The sequence below is a fragment of the Lissotriton vulgaris genome, chromosome 3_1 (genome assembly GCF_964263255.1).
Source record: "Lissotriton vulgaris chromosome 3_1, aLisVul1.2, whole genome shotgun sequence".
Lineage (NCBI taxonomy): Eukaryota > Metazoa > Chordata > Amphibia > Caudata > Salamandridae > Lissotriton > Lissotriton vulgaris.
In genome coordinates, this window is record NC_141689.1 from 455394748 (window position 1) to 455407917 (window position 13170).

Here is a 13170-nt window from a genome sequence, read left to right on the forward strand (position 1 = left end):
CGGATCAAAACCCAGATACACCATGCAGTAGAAAGACACTCCCGCCAACTTGCCAGCAATCGTTGTCTGTGACAACCCCCTATCCATGCAATCCAACACAAAGTGCACCACCCTCCGTTCGCACTCCTCCTTTTGCAATCTCACCACATCCTTCCCCAGGCCCACAAAGTTCCCAAACTCACTCCAAGCCAATCTGTACGCCCGCCTAGTAGACTCCGCCAAAGACCTCTCCACCAAATCAACCACTCTCACTCCCCCCATGTCCAGATACCCTCCGGCACCTTGGTCTTGCAAGCCTCCGCTCCCGGTGCCAGCTCCCTGAAGCGCTGCCACTGCGAACGAGATAACGCATCCGCAATTTCGTTACTTGCGCCAGGCACATGTTGCGCGCGAAACAGCACATTGTAACTCAGACACAGCAGCATGAAACTTCGCAGAAAGCGCAGCACTCGCAGATCCCTCGCTTTCTGGTTGTTGACCAAGTCCATCACCGTCATGTTGTCCACATGAAACAACACCGACCTGTTCTTGAACTCCGGGCCCCCCCCAGCAGTGCCACCAACAAGGGAAAAAACTCCAAGAATGAAATGCTCCTGCCCTGACGCAGCCAGTGAGCCGGCCACCGTTCTGCACACCAGCGACCGTCCCAGAAAATCCCGAAACCAGCTGCGTCCGAGTAGAGTTGAACCTGCCACACCATCCTGTCCCGTGCAAAGTCCAAAGACACGCCATTGAAGTCCTCGAGGAAAACCAGCCACACCCGCAAGCTCGACCGGACCCCAAGCGTGATCCTGACCCTGTGATGTGGGAGGGCCATGCCCGACATGGCCATGCCGAGCCGCCTACAAAACGTCCTCCCAGCCCTCACCACTCTGCAAGCAAAGTTCAACAATCCCAGCAGATGCTGCACCGACCTCAAATCCAGTTTCCGAACCTTCAGGGCGCCTCTCAAAGCATCTTGCATCTCAGCCACCTTCGTCACCGGTAAACGTGCCTGCCAACTTACCGAATCCAATTCAATACCAAGGAATGTCAGACAACAACTGGGCCATCTTCTCCGGTGCCAAAGGCTCCCCAAAGTCTTGCGCCAACAACTGAAACTGCCGCAGAGCCCGACCACATTCGCCAGAGCATCCCGTTCCCACAAACAGAAAGTCATCCAAATAGTGAGACACCAGCCGGTGCCCACTGCGGTCCACGAAGGCCCACTGCAAAAAGGAGCTAAAAGTCTCGAAGAGCGCGCAGGAAATCGCACAACCCATCAGCAACACCATGTCCACAAAGATGGCCCCATCAAACTGCATACCCAACAAAGGAAAATCCGCCGGATGAATGGGGAGAAGGTGAAAGGCCGACTTGATGTCACACTTGGCCAACTCTGCCCCCCTCCCGCAGGACCGTACCAACCCAATGGCATCGTCCACCGAAGCGTACAACACTCTAGAGTCCTCCTCCGCAATGAAATCATTCACCGACCCACCTTCCGGCCAAGACAAGTGATGGATCAACCTGTTCCCCTTGCTCCTTCTTGGGCACCACCCCCAAAGGTGACACAATGAGATCTGATAGCGGCCAATCCGAAAAAGGACCTGCAATCCTGCCCTCCGAAACCTCCTTCTCCAACTTACGCGCCACAACCCCCGGCAACTCCTTAGCAGACTGCAGATTTTCAGCCCAACGCCTCTCCCTGGGCCCCTGATATCCAATCCGAAAACCTTCCACAAAGCCCCAATACAAACGCAACGCCGCCTCCTTATCAGGGTACCGGGAGAGCCACGGACCAAAGGCCTCCACCTTAGCCAGAGTACGGGCCCTTCGGCCCAGGCTGCTCCCTACCCTTGGCAAATTTCCACTGCTCTGACGGCGTAGCCAAGGTGAGGCACTGCGTGACCGGGTGACACCCCCCACACTTCGAACACTCATGTTTAAATTTACAAGAGGGGCGGTTGCAGAAACCTTTATTGAACCCCCAGCAGGCCCCCGAAGCTACTGGCTTGTACTGCTGTCCTGCTGAGCCAGACCACACAGGCTGGCTCCCTTGTCCACTTGTAGCTCCCTGGTTACCCACCCCAGACTGGGCGGGCGCGGCTGAAAAGACCGATACGTGACCGGAAGACCACTGGCTGTATGCGTAGACACCGCCGCCTGCGTCCAGGACATCCACTGAATCCTAAGCTCCTGATCCACATCCCCCCACGGCTTGTCAGGGTTAACGCTGACCCTAGCCCGAAACTCCTCGTCGTAGCTCAACCATGCAAAACCCCCAAAATGAAGCTGCGCCTTCCTTATCACATCCATGTACTTGAACAAAGCAATAGCCTGATCCCCATACTTCTCACAATAAATACTTGCATAAATCAGGAAGGCAGATGTCCAATTCTCCATCGTGACCAGCACCCTCGGCCGCCTAGTCAATTCCCATTCCTCCTCTTTAGACCCCTCTTTCGCCTGAATCTCCCTGTGCAGGAGCTTAAACACATCCACATATTCATGCCTTCATATCCTTGCCTTAGTCTTGTCCGACAAATGTGACCCCAGGGGCATCGCCAGCCCCATGTACGGCAACTTTTTTCGCAGCTTCTCCACCCCATCCTCCTTCCCCTCCAAGTCTTCCACCTTGTCAGTCTGCGCGCTGGCCGTTGCGACCTGCTTGCCCCCATCAGCCTTCGCCGGCACCACCCCAGCTGGGGTCCCAGAGCGCACAGACCCATCCCCCACCCCACCGACCGGCAGGGCTTCTTCCTCCCCCCACTCCCCCGTCCAGCCAGGCGTCCCACCAAGCGCCCTCACCTGACAAAGTTGCAGGAGCGTCCCGCTCCTGTCGCCGTGCGTCCGCCGGCTTCGACAATCCTCTGCTGGCCCGACTGGCGCTGTCTCTTGCCTCATGGGAAGCACCAACCTTGGGCACTGCTACCCTAGCCTGGCACACCCTTTCGGTCTCACGCAACTCACCCTCCTCCAACTCATCCTCATAGTCCAACCATTCATCCTGCACATCCAATGGCACTACTTCCGTCACAACTCTCTTCGCACCTTTCCCTTTCACTCCAGGCGTAAATTCACACTCCAGCATCGACAGTGCCCGCTCCCTCATTGAAGGACCCCCCTGCTTCTTCGTCCCGGCGTTTGGAGGCCGTTTTGCGCCCCGCCGGCCCACCCCGGCCTCTGCCCTCTGCCAGCTGTCCCTGCTGGCCTGGTCCCACCCCCCCCCCGAGTCGTATGCGCTCGGGGAGGCCCCGGTGCCACCAGGTCTCTGATCCGTCAAGGCAGTCCCTGAACTCTCAACCCAGACCCACTGACCCTGGGCCCCCGGAACTCCCTTTCCTGGTCCCCCCGCCGACCCCCGGCGACACCCGGGTGCCAGGGCCCCATTGCCCTTGGGCACCCCACCCGCCTTCGCCTCCCTGGCAGCACATAAGCGCTGCCATTCCCTCTCGTACTCCGCAATGACGCGGCGTTGGTCACGGGCCCTCTCCTCCTCGGTCATGTGGGCCCACCTGTCGAACATGGGAGACTGCCCTGTCCCCCCCGAGCCACCCTTCCCGGGCAAGGGTGCTGCAGCACTCCCCGCCGCCTTCCCTTCCCCCCCTCGTTGATGAGCTTTCAGGGGGCCCTTGCCCTTGGAACCCTGAGACCCCACAACCCCATTCCGGCCCCCCGAAAGGTCGACCGGTTGCTCAATGGCGGCGAACCCCCCTTCTCCCCCAGACTCTTCCACAGACAGCGTGAGAGCAAACTCATCCCCTGCCGCCACCTCCCATTCATCAGAGTCCTCCCCCCCACTGCCTTCACTACTCTCACCATATCCTGCCAACTGACTCAAGCTCCTAGACAACCTGGCCTGCGACACCAGCGGAGCTTGGCCCTGCCTAGGGTCCCCCGGCGCGAGCTGGGGGCCCTCAGACCCTTCCCCTCCGGCCCCTTCCTCCTCCTCCATGGCCCCTTCCCCTGCCCCCGCCTTAGCTGGGAGGCTCAGTCTCCTCCCCCCCTTCTTGGGGGCCTCTTGCGTCTTCTTGCCCCTACCTCTCTTGGCCCCTCCATCACGAGCCCCAGAGGGCTCATCCATACAGGCTGCAACAACTGCAGCCACCCCAGCAGACGCAGACCTGGTCGGACGGGTCATGCCGACGCAAGTCTGGTCCAGGACACCGGGCTGGAGGAGATCTGCCCTCTCCGCCCGGCCCAGCACTAGCAGGGCAGCCCTCACTGCCTCTGAATCAGGAATCGACATAGCAGCACAGTACTGTTCGCACCCTCCGCGAGATGCGTGAGGTTTAGCACCCGCTCGGCCCGTCCGCAAGATGCGTGGGATTCGGCACTCGCGCGAATGCTCCGGAGCACCTGCGACAGTTCCGCTAAATTAAACACTAAATGGCACTCCACCTAACAAATAAGGCAATAAACTAACCTAGTCGTTGCACTGAGGCACCAGGCACAACCACCGAACCACTAATTAAGCAGCCGCCTACCTACTTCACACTCCGCCTACGCTCCCAAATTCTAACTCTTCCCTGAGGCACCGGGGACAGGAAAAGGAAGTTGTTCCTCTCCTGTCCCCCTAAATAGCCTCCTATCTAACCCCTCCCACCCCTGACCTATCCCCCTAACCTAACTTTCTGCCTGCCGTATCCTCGCGCGAACACCCCGGGGGACGACTAGTCTGCCGACCTGCATTCCCCCGGGGGCCGCACTCGGCTCCCAAAAGGAGACTTACGGGACGTCCCCAGACAGCGTGAGAGCAAACTCATCTCCTGCCGCCACCTCACATTCATCAGAGTCCTCCCCCCCACTGCCTTCACTACTCTCACCATACCCTGCCAAATAGCAGCACAGTACTGTTCGCACCCTCCGCGAGATGCGTGAGGTTTAGCACCCACTCGGCCCGTCCGCGAGATGCGTGGGATTCGGCACTCGCACAAATGCTCCGGAGCACCTGCGACGGTTCCGCTAAATTAAACACTAAATGGCACTCCACCTAACAAATAAGGCAATAAACTAACCTAGTCGTTGCACTGAGGCACCAGGCACAACCACCGAACCACTAATTAAGCAGCCGCCTACCTACTTCACACTCCGCCTACGCTCCCAAATTCTAACTCTTCCCTGAGGCACCGGGGACAGGAAAAGGAAGTTGTTCCTCTCCTGTCCCCCTAAATAGCCTCCTATCTAACCCCTCCCACCCCTGACCTATCCCCCTAACCTAACTTTCTGCCTGCCGTATCCTCACGCGAACACCCCGGGGGAAGACTAGTCTGCCGACCTGCATTCCCCCGGGGGCCGCACTCGGCTCCCAAAAGGAGACTTACAGGACGTCCCCAGACAGCGTGAGAGCAAACTCATCTCCTGCCGCCACCTCCCATTCATCAGAGTCCTCCCCCCCACTGCCTTCACTACTCTCACCATACCCTGCCAAATGACTCAAGCTCCTAGAGAACCTGGCATGTGACGCCAGCAGAGCTTGGCCCTGCCCAGGGTCCCCCGGCGCGAGCTGGGGGCCCTCAGACCCTTCCCCTCCGGCCCCTTCCTCCTCCACCATGGCCCCTCCCCCTGCCCCCACCGTGGGATTCGGCACTCGCGCGAATGCTCCGGAGCACCTGCGACGGTTCCGCTAAATTAAACACTAAATGGCACTTCACCTAACAAATAAGGCAATAAACTAACCTAGTCTTTGCACTGAGGCACCAGGCACAACCACCGAACCACTAATTAAGCAGCCGCCTACCTACTTCACACTCCGCCTACGCTCCCAAATTCTAACTCTTCCCTGAGGCACCGGGGACAGGAAAAGGAAGTTGTTCCTCTCCTGTCCCCCTAAATAGCCTCCTATCTAACCCCTCCCACCCCTGACCTATCCCCCTAACCTAACTTTCTGCCTGCTGTATCCTCGCGCGAACACCCCGGGGGAAGACTAGTCTGCCGACCTGCATTCCCCCGGGGGCCGCACTTGGCTCCCAAAAGGAGACTTACGGGACGTCACTGAGCGCCTGAAAACGCGGGGGTGTCCACCAACGCCACCGCACCGGACACGTCCTCCTGCTGGCATGGCCATTACCAACGTCCTCATCTGCCAGCAGGGCCAAGCAGGCAGACGCCGCCTTCGCTACGCCTCCGGGCAAAACAAACTCCGCTACCCGACTGTATCACCTTTTCCGGCCCTACGCTAGCCCTACTTATATCCTCTGTCCCTCGCGCTAAGTAAATCAAGCACATGAGTGGCCAGTCCCTCGCGCGAACATGCCCAGAGACCGGCTCGCGCATGGCTCTCCCTGGGTCCTCTCTATCTAGCAATAGCAGACTTACCCGAATGAAGGGGGAAATATGCCGCTGTGCAGTGTTGATCTCTTTGCGGCGCTTTGTTTCCCGGTATTTGTTTTCTCCATGTGTGCGCACAAGGAATGGATTGTAGCTCAATAGTTTCACATTGTGCATAGTAGCCTTGTGGCCTAATGGCTAAGGCACCGCCCTCCTAAGCCTGGGGTTACAGGTTCGAACCCCATTTGTCAACTCAATAATAATTGCCGTCTACACATCCCTAATATATCAGTGTTTCAGGTAAATTTGTGAAAGATGACAGTTTTTCCCACATCCCTACCAGATTATTTGGTCAGCTTAAATTCTGACTTGTGCTCCTGAACGTCTTGAAAATTAGTCAAGTTACTCCTTTACTAATAAAACAAGAAGCAGTGTCAGAATTTCGTAAAAACTAGCATTTGGTAGTCTGTCTCCCTGACTTTGCTGATGTGCTGGAGAGCTGTGATGTGGAAACAACTAACAATTTTCATCTAAGACAATAAATAATTATTTAATCAGGTCTTGCTCTAGTACAGAGACTTATATGCAAATAGTGGGTTCTCAGTGCTGCTCATGGATCATCGAATGGAAATCTTCGGCAGTCTTAAAAGTGTTTGAATCCTACAGGACCAACTGCAACTCCCTTTCAAGCCCCATCGTACTTCCACACGCGATTCCACAGCTTCTGTTTCTTCGCTGAAGGTCTTTCATTTGTATGTGGTGCCCCTCAACTCCCTCCTGAAGTGTTCAAACCTCTACATCGAAGACATGCAGCTTTATCTGTTGTGTGGATCCTGTAAAAGTGTGATGATGAATTCAATGGTTTGGGTGTGTGCTGTGTGATCCCTGCCTTTTATTTTTAAATAGATGGAGAGAAGACATGGTGGTGGCCAAATACTTAACATGGCTCATATTTTACCTCTTAACTAAATTGCTTCTGCCTCCTTTGTGTGAAGTACCTACCCTCCCACTGCAAGACTGAAAATCTATTACAGGCACCTAAAACCAAAGACTAATATCTGAGGCATCGTCCAGGATCCTCAGAAACCCCATGCCCCATCCCACTCCATAAAATGTAAGGCCGGACCCTAGTTACCCTCCAATGACGCATGTAAAAAATAATTGCTCCATTGTAGGACATGGCATGCCATGCAGCTGTAAGTCATTTTGGGAAACTTCCAGTTACTAGCAAGCATTGCCAAAGCCAATAGGTCTGGCCTATGAGAGCTATTGGCTTTCACAATGTTCGTAGCCATGCTGTACAACATTGTGAATGCTTTACAGTGTGGCTGACAATTTTAAACAAACATTTGTTTGAGCTATTCGCATTATAAATCACAATATCTTTTATTTATGTTTTGGTTTTTAAAACAAATAAAAGGCATTGTCATTTGCAATGTTAATAGCTTAAACTCTTGCGAATGCGAGACCTATTGCATTGCAATGCTTGTTTTGTGTTTGTTGGGGGCGAGAGGTGATGTGGGGTTGCCAGCATTCCTCTCAGCTGATTGCACACCTGGCATACACCATTACCAAGGAGGCTGGGAGATAGGGAAAAGAAGCAGCCCACAGTACAGCTATGCCCAAATGCCTGCCAGTCCCAACCCACAACAGTCCTGAGTGCTCACAAGATACTGAGTTCTAATGTCTGGGGCCTTAATGTTATATCCCAGGGACTCAGAGAGTCAGAAACACCTCCTACAGGAAACTCACGTACTTGCTAAGGACTGACACAGAAAGCACACATAATGGTTTCCACAGCAGTACTTCGCCTCAGATCCGAAAAAGAAGGCGAGATTAGTGATCCTATTGGCACAGTCATTTAGGGAGAATGTGAAACACACAGTCATAAACTTTATTAGTATGGTGCTAGCTTTTAGCTTATCTCTGGGAGAAGGCACATTTACAGTCACCTCTGTTTTTTATAACACTAACCAAGAGCAATTCATGAGAAGACCGATCACATACATTTTGCAATTGACTGACTGGGAAATCGTCATTAGGGGGACTTTAACCTCAAATGAGAAATCAGATGAAAATATCTACTCAAAGAGAGTGGGGAAGATTTAGTCTGAGGGATGTGCCTTGCTCAGGAAATGGGGATGTTTGATCTGCGGTGCAATTTGCACCCTCAATAACATGACTACACACACTCTTCTGCAGGACACAAAACTTATGGTTGACTTGACCACCTCCTGCGGTCATCAGTGGTATTAAACTTGCTGAATGAGACCCAGATTAAGCATGGGCATTGTTTAACCATGTCCCAATCTGGGCTACTATGCATGACCCACAGTTGCTCAATGGCAAAGCATGTGGCGACCGAGAGACACTCTAACGGTGAATAGGCTAGGATGATTATCAGAGGGGCCATTTTGCACTTTTTCCAAGAAAATTACATGGAAGGAATAAGCTCACACACCCTCTGGGAAACAATTATGGTCACTATACAGACAGCTCTTATCTCATTAGCGCAGCCCAATAATAAAGATTCACAGTTAAGCTCAACCAGCTGGAGGACCAGGTCCCGAGACTGGCACTGGCGTAACGAAAAGTGAGGGGGCCTCCCTGCACGGTACTTAGGGGGGCCCCCTCCGGGCTGAATCAGGAGCTCTTCCGGCCAGAGTTCAGTGCCGAGGGGGCCCCTTGGAGCTAGGGCCCCCCCCCGCACCGCATGTGCTGCGGGGGCCTGTGTTACGCCCCTGAAGACTGGGAGGGGAACATAATAAAATGAAAGCATCTAAGACAAGGCATGCTATGCAGACAATGTGATCACAGTTGAAATTATTAGACAAAGACAGGACAGAATATGCATTTCTCAGAAATGTTACAAAGGGGGCAACAAGGTTGGCAGGATTCTTGCTTGTAAATTGAGAGCATGAATGGCAAATAAACACATATCTTACATCTGCTCAGAGACTGGAACACCACACACAGTAGCCAGTGAAATTGAACAGGCATTTACTGCTTTCTACAACTCCCTATATGTGGCAGAGGAACCTCGAGAATCAGACATTGTGGCGCTGCTAGATAACATACCACTTTCAGAATTTTCAAATGCCCAAGCCCATACTTTGGAGAAACTAATGAGGTAGAGGAAATTATCTCAGCTATCTCAATACAAAAAGGCTAAAAATGACCATGTCCTGATTAATTCTCTGCACTGTTTTATAAAGCATTCTGCAGAAAAATTGTGCTGATCCTCACAGATTATTAAATGCAGTAGGATGTACCAGGGTAACCACTACATCTATGAAGGATGCTGTTATCACTATCCTGCCCAAATCAGGAAAGACCCAGAATTATGCTCCTTTTACAGCCCACTATACGTACTTAATATTGATGATAAACTACTAACAGGTCCAGGCTCACCGCTTAGTAGGACATATGCTTGGTATGGAGCCAGACCATCGAGCATCATAGCAGGATGTGGATAACACAAAACAGATTCTCGATCCTATCAATAAAGCTGGGTGAACATGGGGAGGTTATCATATTGGGCTGCATAGAAAAGGCAATTGACCGGGTCCACTGGCTATTGCACCGAGCAGTTTTACACAAAATGGGGTTGATACCTAAATTCATCTCCTGGGCCTTCAGTGGCTAAGATGATCAGTGAGACAGACTTGAATTGAATGGCTCACTGACCTCACCTATATGAGTAAGGGAAGGAATATATCAGGGATGCCAGTTGTCCCCTCTGCTGTTTGCATTCAATTTAAAACCCCTCACCATTTGGTCTTCGAGGAAGCTACTCACCCACTTGCTATGGTGTGTCAGATTTAATCAAAGTGAGCTACTTTTAGGGCCTACTCACCCTTTCTGGCAAGCTGACAAATGACAGGTGTCCTATTCACTCACAAAGTGAATGAGCAATCAAGAAGCCTTTAAATATTCTCTTTATCTTGTCACATTTGCTCTGTATTAAGAGACAGAGGATAAAAGTCAGTTCATCTTCCTACATTTCCTTTCCTTTCTCTGACTGTAAAGTTAGTAAAACTGCATGTGAGTTACATCTTCAGGATTTTCCAAGGCCTGCCATAGCAATTGGGACATGACAAGAGTGACAATGGGTCGACAAGAGCATACATTGTGCTTGGATGCAAATGATGCCCAATGACCTTGTCTAAACAGGAAAGTTCCCTCCCTGTGGTACTCTTAGACATACACTGCTTTGAAAGTTCTCAGGCTTCAAGTAAAGTCTATAAATAAATCCCAGCTGTTGGGTCTGGCTCTCACTTTGAAAACACAAAGGCGGTTACAATAACAGCTCCAACTTCCCTGAGTGAAAGATAGCATATAATATTTAGGGCTTCACATCACTCCAACTGCTCATAGAATGGCGAAGAAAAACTTCAATAGGCTGGTCCTTCAGTTTAAATCAAATTTTTTTAGTCATGGTACAGTGCAGGCCTTTTGTGGCTGGGCCTCTTTGTGGCAGCCAAGATGACAGCCCTGCCGGGTTTTCTATTCCTGACCCAGTTCATGCCACAACTCCCTCTGATAGAAACATTGAACCACGTTCAACAGCTTTTAAATAATTGTATCTGGGCTCAGAAATGGCTAAGAATTGAAACTAAGCAATGTACCGGCCATTTAAAGAAGGCAGATTGTGCATTTTTTTCCACATTACAAATTCCAACTACCCTTCCCAACTACGTTATGTGGCCATTTAGCACTTGTGGGATAGTGAAGAAACACTGACTTTTCATAGACAAGGCCATTGCAGGAAGGAACATTTTGAAGTCCTTATGACTCCCTAAATGGCACTATCCATGGGAGTTGAATTTTTCTCTGATCACCTGCACAAAGGTAGCAGGCGGGAATAAGAGCACGTTGAAGAGGGGAACTGGTTACGGTACCTTCTCCTGTTACACCTATATTTGGCAACCCTAATTTTACCCCAGACCTCAATGGGGATGTCTATATTGGTATGGTGAGAGGCAGCCTGTAAGAGAATTGGGGATTGATTTTACCTAGAGCAGATTAAACATTATTAGTAAACCAAAACTGATTATGGAGTCCCAGTAGGAGAGTGATTCCACTACTGGCAAATCCAACACTGGATCACTAGCCCTGAGATCAAACCAGAGGCCAGCCATTTTGTGCTAACACTGGAACGATGGTTCTTAGCTAAACCAGGAGATAAGGACACCCTTTCTGAGATTATACATTTTTATACATGTGTTGTTTGAATGGAAATTTACCTTAAAAAAACAAAGACAAGAAGCACTTGCCAAAGCAGGAACAGTTGGTTTAATTAAACACTTCAGCCGGAGAGCACAGTTACAGAAGCTGGTCTTAGTACAAAAAAGATTTGAGCGCCATTATATACATTAATTGGTGCATCATAAATCAATTTGTAGATCCTATTTAGGAAGAGGAATGTGGATTTAGTTATGGAGTCATGTGACGAGGGGGACCCGGACGCGGGGCCCCCTGGTATGCCTATTAACGTATCTCCTCTTTTTGTGCAGCACACCGAGGCCTGGAACACCCCGGATGTCATCAGACGTCGGCCCGACATGGAGAACAGGCATCCCTACACCTTTAAAGGGGCGGACCCAGAATGGAGACACGCCTTCCCCGAAGAGGTAAAACCCATCCCCGAATCCACCCAGGTGTGTGAGACACCCGGAGGCGGAGAAGGAGATTGGTGGCGAGAGTGGCGAGAGAGCGGAGCAGATTGGACGGAGGGCGAGGACGAGGATCGGAGGACGGAGGAGGACGTGGAAGAAGAGCGAAGGACGGAAGAGGAGGACGTGGAAGAAGGACGGAGGACGGAGGAAGAAGAGCGGAGGAGAGTGGCGGAGGACGTGGTGGAATATCGGAGGAAGGAGGCGGGATACGGACCGGGAGCTCGGAGGAGGACGGAGGAGGAACATCAAACGGATCGGAGTTCCGAGGAGGCTACGGGAGAGAAGCCGGCGCCAGCACAGGAGGTCGACTCTGAGGGCGACTACAGCTACACGCCAGGAGGCCCACGGGACCGCGCATCGCCCAGCCACACTAACACGGAAGTGTGGCTCGACCAGGTACGGTCCAGGTTCAGCGGGTGGGCGGGCATTAGACGAGGCAAGCCACCCTGAGGACACGAGATCCCTACTGCACACCCCTCCCCCTTTTCACGGGGTTAAGTCACTGTTCGGGGTACGGGTTTTCACGTGTGTTATCCTCACTCCCTTCCCCTGTGAGCAAGCAACGCACCGGTCAGCTTGACTGAGACCATTTTCTTTCTTTTTCCTCCCGGTATTGTGAGGACCTCGAGACGGCGGGGAGAAGGCCTACAACTCCCAGGAGGCAGTGGGAAAGACGGCCTGGAGCGGGAAGATCCACCACGGAAGAGACCGACCAACCCCTGCCTTTCTACCGAGTGCCTGTACAAAAACGTAGACTTTACAAAATAATAAAACCCTCTCTACCCAGACAACCTGTGTCAGTCAATCTCTTTGACATACCACCCGAAACCCCACAAGTCATAAATTACTTCCACCTGATAATAAATGCAAGTGGGTCTCAAATTTGAGTGGACACAATGAGGGCCAGTGGGTAATGTGTTTTGATGTCCTACATGGAGTGCACAAAATCACTGCTTGTGTTGTATGTGCTGTGTCCTGATTGGTTGAGTTTTCCTAACTTTATGTGGCATTTAACTTTATGGTGTTTTGGGAATGCGTGCCCCTCTGGCCATGTGCTCTTCATTGGGGCCAATCTCCCGGACCATTGTGATGTGGAATTAACCGCTTTGGTTCGGTGCACATTTCCCCGCTGGGCGGGCGAATTCTATGCGTGCACCAATCTGACAACCCCCAGCCATCCGACGCACACGCCCACCGTGACGTCTCACGGAAAAGGTTAATCTGGGTTTTCTTATTTACA